The sequence below is a fragment of the Oryx dammah genome, unplaced genomic scaffold (genome assembly GCF_014754425.2).
Source record: "Oryx dammah isolate SB20612 unplaced genomic scaffold, SCBI_Odam_1.1 HiC_scaffold_23, whole genome shotgun sequence".
NCBI lineage: Eukaryota > Metazoa > Chordata > Mammalia > Artiodactyla > Bovidae > Oryx > Oryx dammah.
This window is the reverse complement of record NW_024070207.1, coordinates 14,528,662-14,541,794: the sequence shown is the minus strand read 5'-3', so window position 1 is coordinate 14,541,794 and position 13,133 is coordinate 14,528,662. Positions and strand designations below refer to the sequence as shown.

Sequence of the window (13,133 nt, the reverse complement as noted above, 5' to 3'; positions counted from 1 at the left end):
TTTTTTTTTTTTTTTTTTGGCCATGCCACACAGCTTGTGGGATTTTAGTTTCCTGACCAGGGATTAAACTCATGCCCTCAGTACTGAAAGCACAGAGTCCTAACCACTGGACCACCAGGGAACCCCCAAGTGTCCCTTTTTTAGTAAACTTTTAAATATAGTAAAAGCTCCCATCACTAACATCTACTTAACCAATATGGTAGATTGAGTTGATGCTTTCCCTTTCACTGAAATATGTACTGACCAATGCTCAGAACACAAAGAAAGATTATGGGCAGTAAGTCACCCTTCGGTTGACCCATACACTTCTGCTCCCATGTGTCAAGTTGATGCTTACCAAGTTGTTTTCATTATCAGCTGGCACTGTTCATGGAACATATTGCCCTATTGCCAGTGAATTAAATATCATTTCTGTCATATAAGGTCACAAATATATTTAGCTTGATCTGGAAAAAAGAAAAAGAATGAGTTGTTTTGTCATCAAACCTATTTTTGCCAGTTGTGCTTGCTAATATAATTAGATAACTTAATGTAAATTTATGAACTATGAATACAAAAGGAAGGCCACTATTTCCACGTGAATGAAGTTCAGTTCTTTGGAAAGACTTGATAAAGAAAAGTTACTTTTAAAAACCGCTCTATATAATCGGCTCCAGTTTCATCCATCTCATCAGAACTGATTCAAATGTATTCTTTTTAACGGCTGAGTAATACTCCATTGTGTACATGTACCACAGCTTTTGGACTCAGAGGGAGAGGGAGAGGGTGAGATGATTTGGGAGAATGGCATTGAAACATGTATAATATCATGTAAGAATCGAATTGCCAGTCTATGTCCGATGCAGGATATGGCACGCTTGGGGCTGGTACACGGGGATGACCCAGAGAGATGTTGTGGGGAGGGGGGTGGGAGGGGGGTTCATGTTTGGGAACGCATGTACACCCGTGGTGGATTCATGTCAATGTATGGCAAAACCAATACAGAATTGTAAAGTAAAATAAAATAAAATAAAAATAAATAAAATAAATAAAAACCGCTCTATTGTTAGGGGGGAAAAAAACCCATGAAGCTGGAAAGCAAATGGGATATATTAGGGATGTAATTTATGCAAGAAAGAGTCAGAAATTTCAGCCAAAGGACCCACGCTCAGAAAAAGGACCTTGCTCACGTCACATCACCAGATGGCTGAATGAATATGCATTTGTGTGTTTTAGGTTGAAGTAAAGTGCTTAAGGACCATAAGTATAATTTTATATGATTCTTCACTCTAATCAATCAAGTACTTGTTATGCAAGAGAGTGTTTATATACAAGAGAGCTTCTACCATATGGCCAATGTATTGTGTTAAGTAAGGCTTCCTGGGTAGCTCAGTGGTGAAGAATCCACCTGCCAATGCAGGAGACAGGGTGTGATCCCCGGGTTGAGAAGATCCCCTGGAGAAGGAAATGTCAACCCACTCCAGTATTTTTGCCTAGAGAATCCCATGGACAGAGCCTGGCATGCTGCATTCCATGGGGTTACAAAAGAGTCAGACACGACTTCGCGACTAAACAACAATTGTGTTAACTAACTTATATGCTCTGGGCTTGAAAGAAAGCTCAGTAGAGTCCATTTACCAGCTTTATTGGTGCAAGTTTGTAGTAGGCAGAATAATGCCCCCCTCCAAAGATATCCACATCCTAATCCCTGGAACACATGAACATGCTATGTTATATGCCAGGAGGAAATGAAGCTTGTAGATGGTAGTAATGTTGCTCATCACTTGACCTTGAGATGGGAAGATTATCCTGGATTCCCTGGGATGCAATCACAAAGGTCCTTACAAGTGGAAGGAGGGAGGCTGAAGGGAGAGTGTCAGAGTGATATGAGTTAAGAAAGACTTGACCCAAGTTTCTGGCTTTAAAGATGGAAGGAAGGGGCCATAAACAAAGGAATGCAGGCAGCATCTAGAATCTAGAAAGGCAAAGGAATGGATTTTACCCCAGAGCCTCCAGAAAGGAATACCATTCTGCCAACACTGATTTTAGCCCAGGGAGACATTTTCAAGACTTCTGACTCAGAATAATAAACTTGTATTGATAAGCTACTAGGATTGTGGTAATTTGTTACAGCAGTAATAAGAAACTATTGTAGGCATTGAGCCCAGTTGAAGACAAACAACAAATTATATCCCCTAACCATCACCACCACCACTACCACCCCTCCCCGTCCTGCAACTGTGCTTATAGGAAACCTAGTCCCTTCATAATTTCAAGTACCATAGACACAGAATTTATACTTAATATCTGGCTCTGGCCTTAGAAGCACCATTTTTTTTTAACACTTCACAAATTTACATGTCATCCTTGCTTGGAAGCCATGCTAGTCTAATATGTATCATTCCAAATATAGTATAGGTACTATTGCAGTGAGCACAGAAGCACCATATTTACTAAGTTCCTACCATTTGCCAGGCAGTATGCTAAATTCTGGGCTTTCCTGTGGCTCAGCAGTAAAGAATCTGCCTGCAATGTTGGAGATGAAGGGGACATGGGTTTGATACATGGGTTGGGAAGATCCCCTGGAGGAGGGCATGGCAATCCACTCCAATTCTTGCCTGGAGAATCTCATGGAGAGAAGAGCCTGGTGGGCTATAGTCCAGGGGGTTGCAAAAAGTTGGACATGACTGAGCACATACTCATGCATGCTAAATGCTAAGGCCTCCTTTGTAAAAATTATTTTTTAATTTATTTGGTGATGCTGGGTCTTTGTTGAAGCATGCAGGAGCTTAGTTGCAGCATGTGGGATCTAGTTCCCTGACTAGGGATTGAGCCCAGGTCCCCTGCATTGGGAACAAGGAGTCTTGGCCACCACATCATCAGGGAAGTCCCCACTAAGGCCTCTTCGATGAACAGCATAAATAAAGGATCTGTCTTTGTGGAGCTCTCAGGCTATTTTCATTATGTCTTTCCATTTCAAAACCTATACTTAACAGGAAGGTGGTTCTCAACATCTTCCTGTTTCTTGACTGAGGAATACCTAGTTTTCTGTTCATTTATAAAACAGAGTGTTTGGGCCATTACAAACTCCACTCTTCCTCTAATCCTTTTTTTCAGATTGCTTTGGATTTGGAAGTCCAAGATCTCTCCTTTCACTCATTCACCCATCCTACAAAGTGACTTTCCAGTATTCTATTGTTACAGTCTTCCAACATAAAAATATCAGCAACAAAACAGTTATTTCCACCAGGGAAAGAGGATGACTCCTTCATGCTCCATCTTCCCACATGACCATGTTCATTGGGAGCTTTCCACTCCATTCAGGTGTTTTCCTCCATCCAAAATGGGGGACCTTATGAACCCCAAGTCTCTCCTATAGATAAGGTCCAGCTCATGCTACTTTCAACAATAGCCTCCCCAGCCATAGCAGTTCACCTTTGCCTCTATAGTATGCAGTTCTGAGTCATGCCCTTGTGCCCCAAATTGCTGGTCATTTTGTCCTCTATTACATGTCACATCTGTGTTTTATTGCCTTCTGTATTGGACACCCCCCTTCAATGGTTTCCCACTATCCTAGGAATAAGGTCCAAACTCTTCATCGTATAGCACTGTGAGTCATCATGATCTGATGGCCCTGTCTTCCTCTTCACATTCCAGTGCCATTCTCCACCCTTCCCCACCATCTGTCTTAGTCTATTAAAGCTGCTATGGGCTTTCCTGGTGGCTTAGATGATAAAGGGCTTCCCTTGTGGCTCAGCTGGTAAAAGAATCTGCCTGCAATGCAGGAGACCTGGATTCGATCCCTGGGTTGGGAAGATCCTCTGGAGAAGGGAAAGGCTACCCACTCCAGTATTATGGCCCTGTACAGTCCATGGGGTCACAAAGTGTCAGAATGACTGAGCGACTGAACTGAACTGAACTGAATACCACTCATAAGGGCTCCACCTTCATGCCCAAATCACCTCCCAAAGGCCCCACCTCCAAATACCATCACACTGAGGAAGTAGGTTTCAACATATTAATTTGGCAAGTACACAAACACTCGGTTTATAGTACTATCCTCAGCAACCATTCTGATATTTTCTGTTCCTGCTAGATGGTAGTTATAATGATTGTTGTTGTTGTTTAGTTGCTCAGTCATATCTGGCTCTTTGCGACCCCATGGACTGTAGCCCACCAGGCTCCTCTGTCCATGGGATTCTCCAAGCAAGAATATTGGAGTGAGTTGCCATTCCCTTCTCCAGGGATTTTCCCAACCTGTGTCTCCTCCATTGCAGATGGATTCTTTACCATCTGAGCTACCAGGGAAGCCCTACAGTATACACACACACACACAAATACTAATTAAAAACAATGTTGGCATCTTTGTAGAGTCCAGTCAAAACATACCTTTGTTAAGTCTTAGGCCACTTATATATGAAGGAAGCAATGACGGCAGAGAATGTGCCCTGTGTTTGGGGATTCCCCTGAACCTGGAATCCTGAAATTCACTCCCATTTCCTTTCCTACCATTTAAATGGTGTTGGTTAATACCATTTAGAAATTTTACAGTGTTGTTTGTCTCAAGTAGTACATAATTTTCTCCATATGAATTACTTGGATATTTTGTAAGATAAACAAGCTAGATATAATTGGCCCTATTGGATAGATCATGCTGTGTATGCTAAGTCTCTTCAGTGGTCTCCAACTCTGTGACACTATGGACTGTAGCCTGCCAGGCTCCTCTGTCCATAGGATTCTCCAGGCAAGAATACTGGAGTGGGTTGCCATGCCCTCCTCTGAGGGCTCTTTCCTACCCAGGGATTGAACCCATGTCTCTTACATCTCCAGCATTGGCAAGAAGGTTCTTTATCACTAGTGCCACCTGGGACCATAGAGCAGTGACTCTTAAACTGAACGTGAAGCAGAATCACCCAGAGTGCTTGCCAAATTTGCTAATTCCCAAAGGCAAGCCCAATTCTGATTCTTTAGATCTAGCGTGTAACCCAGGGATCTGTATTTTTAAAGCTCCTCCCAAGTCATTCTGAAGCCTATTGTCCAGGCTAATAATATTAGCTACCATTCATTGATAGTTACTGTTTGCAGGCACTGATCTGTTCTCAAGAGTACTGGAGTGGGTTGCCATTTCCTTCTCCATTATAGAAAGCTACCATTATGTAATTTAATCTTTTCCACTAGTCTATGAGGAAGGTATTCATTTAATCCCTCATTTTGCAGGTGAGAGAGCTGAGGCTAAGAAAGGTTAAGTAATTTTGCCTAGAGTCACACAGATAATAAATTATAGAGCTGCTCAACATTATTCTAATTCTAAAGCCCTCTTCTTTCACCTAATTCCAGGCTACTTGCCTCCCCTAAGGCTTTCCTCATTTGTAGACTTCTGGTTCCTTGGTAGGTTCAATGTGCACCTACTTCTCCAATCCTAATCAGAGTTACAATCTGTTGCCTTTAAAGGTGCTTTACGATTTAGTGACTAAGCAACAACAACAACAACAATGGGAAAAGCTCTTTCTTCCAACAGTTCTTTGTTCTGCATTTGTGCAAGCCATGAGTGTCCAGGAAGAGGCCCCATTTTTTTTAATGGCATAAATATAGACATTTATTTACTTATTTATTTTTAAAATTTTTATTGTGGTAAAAGTCACATAATATAAAACATACTCTTTTAACCATATTTAACTGTACAATTCAGTGGCACTAAGGACATTCACATTGCTGTGCAACTCTTACCATCATCCATCTCCTGAGTTTTTCACTTGTCTAAACTGAAACTCTGTCCCCATTAAATACTAAATGCCCATTCCCCCTCCCAACCCCACCCCTGGCCCCTGGCATCTCCCAATATACTTTCTGACTCTGTGAATTCGACTGTTCTAGGTATTGCATTTAAGAGGAAGGCACTTATAGAATAAAAAAAATTATGTTCTTTCTGCCCTCCTCACATACCACATTAATTATCAGATACAGAAGAAACTGCTGAAACTTCTGGCCCACTTGGCCTGTCTTCTCCTCCAAAACCAGGAAGCAGTACAGCAAGAGAAGAGCTTCATTTCTGAAGTTCAAGTGCTCTCTCTCATGTACCATTGTTGTTGTTGTTGTTGTTGTTGTTGTTCAGTCGCTCAGTTGTGTTCAACTCTTTGCAACCCCATGGACTGCAGCATGCCAGGCTTCCCTGTCCTTCACTATCTCCTGGAGTTTGCTCAAACTCATGTCCATTGAGTCAATGATGCCATCCAACCATCTCATCCTCTGCCGTCCGCTTCTCCTCCAGCCCTCAATTTTTCCCAGCATCAGGGTCTTTTCCAATGAGTCGGCTCACGTACCATATGAAGTATATGAAGTGTGTTTGTCATTCAGTCATGTCTGACTCTTTGTGACCCCATTAACTGCAGCCTGCAAAGCTCCTCTGTCTGTGGAATTCTCTAGGCAAGAACACTGGAGTGGGTTTTCATGTCCTTTTTCAGGGGATCTTCCCAACCCAGGGATCAAACTCAGGTCTCACACATTGCAGGCAGATTCCTTACCATCTGAGGGACCAGAGAAGCCTTCATGTACTATAGCCTGGGACAGAGGTTCAGCATGCTGTGTATGAGTCCTGTGATAAGACAACCGTCAAAGGGTAGAATGTTTCTGGAATGTGGATTGGGATGTACAAACAAGATCTCTAATTTGGATTTGAGGTAAATACTGAGTGAACTCCCTTTATACTTGGCCTTTCCTGTACACTTGATATTAGGAGGTCATACAAAGTCCCTCCATGAGCTCAATACGATAAATTCCTCTGCTGAAGGCTTTCTACTTACAGCAGAAGCTGAGGTTGAATGTGTTTCACTTGGTAGTAGAGGTAGCTAGATGAGGGATCTGTCTATTACACCCACCTCTGGCTTCTACCTTCTCTTACTTCAAAAAAGTATCCTGGTAAACAGCAATCTGGACCCTTAAGTATGATACTAGAAGCAGAAGTTTGAAGGGTTCTCCAGAAGTTATTTCATTTCTACCAGGCAGGATCTAAAGTAGAGATGGCAAACAGTAGTTTCATGCCCACTCCATGTGTGAGAGTAGCTGCCTAGAACAATATAGTGAATAGAATTATGTGGCCACTGTTGGGTTCTGCAGGAAAGAATGCCAGAATTGATTAGTGATGTCTACCATGGACATGAAAATTTGCCAGCAAATGATCTACTTTTTTGGCTTGGAGCTCTGTCTTGGGGCTATTAGCTCCTTATCCTGATTGCACACAAATCATAGGAAGCTTTTTAAAAAATACTGGTACCTGGAGTCCACCCCAAATTAATTAAATTAGATTTCTCTGGAGGTAAAATTCAGCTGTCCAAGCATCCAAGGTTGAAGACCACCACTCTGTACCATCACAGATATACAGAAGACCTAACTCAGTAGTTCTCAAGTGTACTTTCTCCAACAAGGACCTGCCAGGCTGGCTGCGTAAGAATTGTCTGAGTAACTTGTTAAATTGGAGGTTCCTGGGACCAAATCCTCAGACGTTGAATTTGGAAGTACAGGGATAGGTCTCAAGAATTTGTATTTTTAAAAACTTCATGGTAGGAGGCTGATATGCAGCGAGGTTTGGAAACCACTGTCCTAAGCTCTTCTTTTATTTATTATTACTTATTTTAATTGGAGGATAATTACTTTATAATATTGTGATGGTTTTTACCATACATCAATATGAATCAGCCATACATATACATGTGTCTCCCTCCATTCTGAACTCCCCTCATACCCCCCCACCTCGTCCCTCCAGGTTGTCAAAGAGCACTGGTTTTGGGTGCCCTGAGTCACACATCAAACTCCCACTGGCTATCTATTTTTACATATGGTAATGTATATGTTTCAATACTATTCTCTCAAATCACCCCACTTTTTCCTTCTCCCACTGAGTCCAAAAGTGTATTCTTGATGTCTGTGTCTCCTTTGCATGCTCTTCTTAATGCCTCAAATGAATGACAGCTCTGAGGAGAACCATGCACTCTGGGACAGTGCCTCTCAACCCTGATTGTGCATCAGCATTTCCTGGGAAACTTAAGAATAAGAACAGTTGTTACTGTTGTTGTTTAGTCACTAAGTCATGTCTGACTCTTTGCGACCCTCTGGACTGTAGCCCACCAGACGCCTCTGTCCATTGGATTCTCCAGGCAATAATACTGGAGTAGGTGGCCATGCCCTCTTCCAGGGGATCTCCACCACTCAGGGATACAACCTGGGTCTCCTGAGTGGCAGGCAGATTCTTTACCACCTTGGAAAACCCTAGGGACACCAGTGCTTGAGTCTAACTCCAGATCAATTAAATCAGACTCTCTAGAGTAGAACTTGGATGGTTCTAATGTGTAGCTAACACCCTAAGAACAGCTGCTTTCAGAAGTAGGATGCAGGAACCTCATTTGGGAAGTTCATCAGGTAGATTTCATTTCTCTTTTGCTATGGATTTTGTCCCTGACTTAGTCTATTGCTTTGACTTGATGTTAGGTGGCAGAACCCCTTCTGTTTCTCAAACCTTGTTTACCCACTAGACTCTATCATTTATTATGGTTATGTTGGTCTTATGGGTCTTCCTGGACTAAGTAAACATTGGCTGCAGTGGCTTACTCATTATTTTACACAAATAGCTACTGTGTGTATCTGGATGTTTATAAAATGTAGATTCCAATATCTTCTACCTCCATAAAGAAAAGTTTATGAGGATCATTTTTTAAAATTTTATTTAGATAATCAAATGAAAATTAGGGTAATTGATGCTTTTAAGAGATACAGTCATTGTAAAGACAAAGTTGTATTTCAAGTGAGAGGCCTTTGAGGACCCTCACTGTGAATTAGTAGGAGCAAAAAAATCAGCTTAACTTACCCATCCATGACTGGCTCTTGTAGGGAAGAAAAAAAAGTTTTCCTTGACCCTCTTAGTGTCCTTGCTGCTGCTGCTGCTGCTGCTGCTAAGTAGCTTCAGTCATGTCCAACTCTGTGCAACCCAAGAGACGGCAGCCCACCAGGCTCCCCCTGGGATTCTCCAGGCAGGAACACTGGAGTGGGTTGCCATTTCCTTCTCCAATGCATGAAAGCGAAAAGTAAAAGGGAAGTCGCTCAGTCATGTCCGACTCTTAGCGATCCCATGGACTGCAGCCCACCAGGCTCCTCTGTCCATGGGATTTTCCAGGCAAGAGTATTGGAGTGTCCTTGGCAGGGTCTAAATTACACTGAAAGAGAGAGAGCAGCAGGGGAAAAGCATACAAATTAATTTAAGTTTTACATGATATGAGAATCTTTAAAGGGAACCAGAGACACCAAGGAGCACTTACACTTGTGTTTTAGGCTAGGTTTGATGAAGAGTGGGCAGTTGTATAGAAATACGATAAGTTAAGAGATGGCAAGAGTGAATGTCGACATTCTAGGAATCAGTGAACTAAAATGGACTGGAATGGGTGAATTTAACTCAGACGACAATTATATCTACTACTGTGGGTAGGGATCCCTTAGAAGAAATGGAGTAGCCATCATGGTCAACAAAAGAGTCTGAAATACAGTACTTGGATGCAATCTCAAAAACGACAAAATGATCTCTGTTCATTTCCAAGGCAAACCATTCAATATCACAGTAATCCAAGGCTATGCCCCAACCAGTAACACTGAAGAAGCTGAAGCTGAACAGTTCTATGAAGACATACAAGACCTTCTAGTACTAACACCCAAAAAAGATGTCTTTTTCATTATACGGGACTGGAATGCAAAAGTAGGAAGTCAAGAAACACCTGGGGCAATTCGATTCTTACATGATATCGTGTAAGAATCGAATTGCCAGTCTATGTCCGATGCAGGATATGGCACGCTGGGGGCTGGTACGCAGGGATGACCCAGAGAGATGTTGTGGGGAGGGGGGTGGGAGGGGGGTTCAGGTTTGGGAACGCATGTACACCCATGGTGGATTCATGTCAATGTATGGCAAAACTAATACAGAATTGTAAAGTAAAATAAAAAATAAATAAATTAAAAAAAAAAAAAGAAACACCTGGGGTAACAGGCAAATTTGGCCTTGGAATTCGGAATGAAGTGGGGCAAAGGCTAATACAGTTTTGCCAAGAGAATGCACTGGTCATAGCAAACACCTTCTTCCAACAACACAAGAGAAGTCTCTACACATGGACATCACCAGATGGTCAACACCGAAATCAGATTGATTGTATTCTTTGCAGCCAAAGATAGAGAAGCTCTATACAGTCAGCAAAAGCATGACCTGGAGCTGACTGTGGCTCACATCATGAACTCCTTATTGCCAAATTCAGACTTAAATTGAAGAAAGTAGGGAAAACCACTAGACCATTCAGGTATGACCTAAATCGAATCCCTTATGATTATACAGTGGAAGTGAGAAATAGATTTAAGGGCCTAGATCTGATAGACAGAGTGCCTGATGAACTATGGAATGAGGTTCATGACATTGTACAGGAGACAGGGATCAAGACCACCCCCATGGAAAAGAAATGCAAAAAAGCAAAATGGCTACCTGAGGAGGCCTCACAAATAGCTGTGAAAAGAAGAGAAGTGAAGAGCAAAGGAGAAAAGGAAACATATAAATAAGCATCTGAATGCAGAGTTTCAAAGAATAGCAAGGAGAGGTAAGAAAGCCTTCCTCAGCAATCAATGCAAAGAAATAGAGGAAAAGAACAGAATGAGAAAGACTAGCGATCTCTTCAAGAAAATTAGATATACCAAGAGAACATTTCATGCAAAGATGGGCTCGATAAAGGACAGAAATGGTATGGACCTAACAGAAGCAGAAGATATTAAAAAGAGGTGGCAAGAATACACAGAAGAACTATACAAAAAAGAGCTTCACGACCCAGATAATCATGATGGTGTGATCACTCACCTAGAGCCAGACATCCTGGAATGTGAACAAAGCTAGTGGAGGTGATGGAATTCCAGTTGAGCTATTTCAAATCCTGAAAGATGATGCTGTGAAAGTGCTTCACTCAATATGCCAGGAAATTTAGAAAACTCAGCAGTGGCCACAGGACTGGGAAAGGTCAGTTTTCATTCCAATCCCAAAGAAAGGCAATGCCAAAGGATGTTCAAACTACCACACTACTGCACTCATCTCACACAGTAGCAAAGTAATGCTCAAAATTCTCCAAGCCAGGCTTCAGCAATACATGAACTGTGAACTTTCAGATGTTCAAGCTGGTTTTAGAAAAGCCAGAGGAACCAGAGATCAAATTGCCAACATCCGCTGGATCATTGAAAAAGAAAGAGAGTTCCAGACAAACACCTATTTCTGCTTTATTGACTATGCCAAAGCCTTTGACTGTGTAGATAACAAGAAACTGTGGAAAATTCTGAAAGAGATGGGAATACCAGACCACCTGACCTGCCTCTTGAGAAATCTGTATGCAGGTCAGGAAGCAACAGTTAGAACTGGACATGGAACAACAGACTGGTTCCAAATAGGAAAAGGAGTATGTCAAGGCTGTATATTTTCACCCTGCTTATTTAACTTCTATGCAGAGTACATCATGAGAAACGCTGGGCTGGAAGAAGCACTTGCTGGGAGAAATATCAATAACCTCAGATATGCAGATGACATGACCCTTATGGCAGAAAGTGAAGAGGAACTAAAAAGCCTCTTGATGAAAGTGAAAGAGGAGAGTGAAAAAGTTGGCTTAAAGCTCAGCATTCAGTAAACTAAGATCATGGCATCTGGTCCCATCACTTCCTGGGAAATAGATGGGGAAACAGTGGAAACAGTGGCTCACTTTATTTTGGGGGGGCTCCAAAATCCCTGCAGATGGTGACTGCAGCCATGAAATTAAAAGACGCTTACTCCTTGGAAGGAAAGTTATGACCAACCTAGATAGCATATTAAAAAGCAGAGAGATTACTTTGTCAACAAAGGTCCATCTCATCAAGGCTATGGTTTTTCCTGTGGTCATGTATGTGAGAGTTGGACTGTGAAGAAAGCTGAACACCGAAGAATTGATGCTTTTGAACTGCGGTGTTGGAGAAGACTCTTGAGAGTCCCTTGGACTGCAAGGAGATCCAACCAGTCCATCCTAAAGGAGATCAGTCCTGGGTGTTCATTGGAAGGACTGATGCTGAAGCTGAAACTCCAGTACTTTGGCCACCTCATGTGAAGAGTTGACTCGTTGGAAAAGACCCTGATGCTGGGAGGGATTGGGGGCAGGAGGAGAAGGGGACAACAGAGGATGAGATGGCTGGATGGCATCACCGACTCAATGGACATGAGTTTGAGTGAACTCCAGGAGTTTGTGATGGACAGGGAAGCCTGGCGTGCTGCAATTCATGGGGTTGCACTGAACTGAACTGAACTGAAGAAGTATGAGTAAGTGTAATAAACTGGGGAACACTTAGCAAGCCCTGTTTGTTCAGATTTTTCTTGGCGTCTCTTTGTCTTTGTAAAACAAGGATGCTCCTTTCCTCTGGGTATGGGAAGGTCATCTCTCACATCAGGGTTTTACGACCTGTTTCAGGGGAGAACAGTGGGGGAAGGTCAGAGTGACCTTCCTATGTCTGCTGTTGTCTCAGATTCCTTCAGCTTAAAATATTCATTATGCCGAGCTTCCATATTTGGGGGGTAGCATGCCCTGTACCCCATCACCCAGTTGGTCCTTTCTGAAGCAAATGGAATCTCTCTGATTTCTTTTTTTTAGAAGCTAGACAACCACAGATAGAGCCAGTCTGGCAGGGATGATCACACCAGACTTGGTAAGCTTTTCAGAATACAGTAGGAGTCCTCTTACTCCTCAAAATGCATTTTTGAAAAATTCCATCTATTTCCTCAATTAGGCTTGACTTTCCATCATTAGTGATTAATATGCTTGGTTTAAACCTTCCCTCATCAGATCCATGGAGAAGGCGATGGCACCCCACTCCAGTACTCTTGCATGGAAAATCCCATGGACGGAGGAGCCTGGTGGGCTGCAGTCCATGGGGTCGCTGAGTCAGACATGACTGAGCGACTTCACTTTCACTTTTCACTTTCATGCATTGGAGAAGGAAATGGCAACCCACTCCAGTGTTCTTGCCTGGAGAATCCCAGGGAAACCCAAGCCTGGTGGGCTGCCGTCTATGGGGTCGCAGAGTCAGACACAACTGAAGTGACTTAGCAGCAGCAGCAGCCACAGATCCATGTT

General features: G+C 42.5%; 1 protein-coding gene and 1 non-coding gene across 3 annotated transcripts in view; one reads left to right on the top strand and one right to left on the bottom strand.

Annotated features, from left to right (window-relative positions):
• Positions 1–13,133, top strand: part of COL4A6 (collagen type IV alpha 6 chain) — a 339,336-nt gene that overhangs the window by 196,153 nt on the left and 130,050 nt on the right. The window lies entirely within an intron of this gene.
• LOC120882681 lies at positions 2,310–2,416 on the bottom strand. Its single transcript, XR_005725543.1, has one exon. It is a non-coding gene; the product is annotated as a U6 spliceosomal RNA (small nuclear RNA).